Raw genomic sequence first — 1,517 nt, 5'->3', positions numbered from 1 at the left:
CTTCCTGCCCTCCCACAAGCAGTTGTTATTTGGCTTAGGTTGTGATTTTTTTCTGTGTCCCTGAAGAAATCAGCTCTGCACTGGTAATCTAAGAGCTCTCGGCTTCAAAGATCAGCCTCACCCTATAATTTAAAATACAGTCAAGACTATCCTTGCACTCAGAGCTGATATGCAGTTACTGCTGCGTAGGAGTGTCCTGGGCTAATGGCACCGATAAGCTCTGCGGTTAGATCCCGAGCTGGTAGCAGCAGCGAGATACCAGCAGCAATAAAGAAAACATTAGCAAAATATTAGAAGTGGAAGGGCTGTAATTAGATTTTTCCAGAGTAATCATCTCTGCTTTCACTCAGAGTGGAAGAATCACTCAGCTAAAAAGAATTATATGAAACTTAAGACAGGGGGGCAAAGCGTGGTTGAAGTATTCCAGAAATGCTTTCAGGTGTCTTCTCCCTTTATAATTAAGTTCCTAGCAGACAGAGGGAATGTAAATCATCTCATAGCTGCAGACAGACACTGGATCCTCCAAGAGGCACAAGATGCTAGGCAGACAGCTGCTTTTAACACCCAAAGGTGCCTGCCGGCCTTCTTAACATGCTTGTCACAGCCCCTTCCCGCTCTAACACCAGTTTTTAAGGGTTCCCCCTGGTTACTTGTGACCGCGGTGGGCAGGACGCCAGGCACCCAGCATCTGCTCCTGCTCCACGGCCAGGACAAACACAGGCGCTTCGAGAGCCTGCAGAAATGCCGACTACCACCTGCCATTAACTGCTTTCATGCCACGGTTTTACGTGATGATTTATTCATCTGTTCAAGCCTGCAAGCAGGATCTTTACTGATCAGAGAAATCATTAACACAACTCTGTCCTCGCTGTGCTACCTCATAACGGTTTCTTTGGTGGACCAGACAGAGCATTAGGGAATCAGCTCTCTTCAGTTGTTGACAACCAGACCTGCCAGCTTGTTTTTCAAGTGTGGTACGTAGGAGAGGAAACAAGTAAACACTGGAAGAAACTCCACATGAAGAAATGAGATCCTTTTCTATATAAAGAGGCTGGAACCAAATGCGAGCTGTCAGCAGAGCTGGGACACTTCACCAAACCTTCCGCCCAGAGGGAAATGCAAAGCCAGTTCTGGGCTGTTCAGCTGTCCAGGTCATCCAAGCTGTACTCAAATTATAAAATGTAAATATTTATTTGGCTCCGGTCTCAGCACAGCCTCAGACTGGTCTGTCGGCAGAGGGTCTGCTCGTGCTCGCGGGCAGTCGGCGAAGGGCCCCGCGCCCGCCGGGGTGTTGAGCAGCTCTGCCCGGCCAGACCCACCTGACTGCACGCACAGCGCTTCAGAATCCTTCTGTGGCTTGTGGCTCCCTCATCTGACCTTTTATTTTTTGTATTTATCTTGCAGCAATAAATTTCATGGCTACTGCAGACTGTGCATCTTGCATTATAGATTCAGCAAAGTGAAGATTAATACAGAGAAACATGCGCTGGCTATCGTCTCTTCTTTTAACAGCACCC

At 47.9% G+C, this 1,517-nt stretch overlaps 1 protein-coding gene across 1 annotated transcript in view; it reads right to left on the bottom strand.

The window, feature by feature from the left end:
* UNC5D (unc-5 homolog D (C. elegans)) overlaps positions 1-1,517 on the bottom strand; it is a gene marked incomplete at its 5' end in the record, with an annotated part of 51,718 nt that overhangs the window by 3,347 nt on the left and 46,854 nt on the right. The window lies entirely within an intron of this gene.

The sequence above is a fragment of the Apaloderma vittatum genome, unplaced genomic scaffold, assembly GCF_000703405.1.
Source record: "Apaloderma vittatum isolate BGI_N311 unplaced genomic scaffold, ASM70340v1 scaffold12408, whole genome shotgun sequence".
NCBI classification, from domain to species: domain Eukaryota; kingdom Metazoa; phylum Chordata; class Aves; order Trogoniformes; family Trogonidae; genus Apaloderma; species Apaloderma vittatum.
Note: the sequence above shows the minus strand (reverse complement) of the source record. Positions and strands in the feature narration are given on the sequence as shown.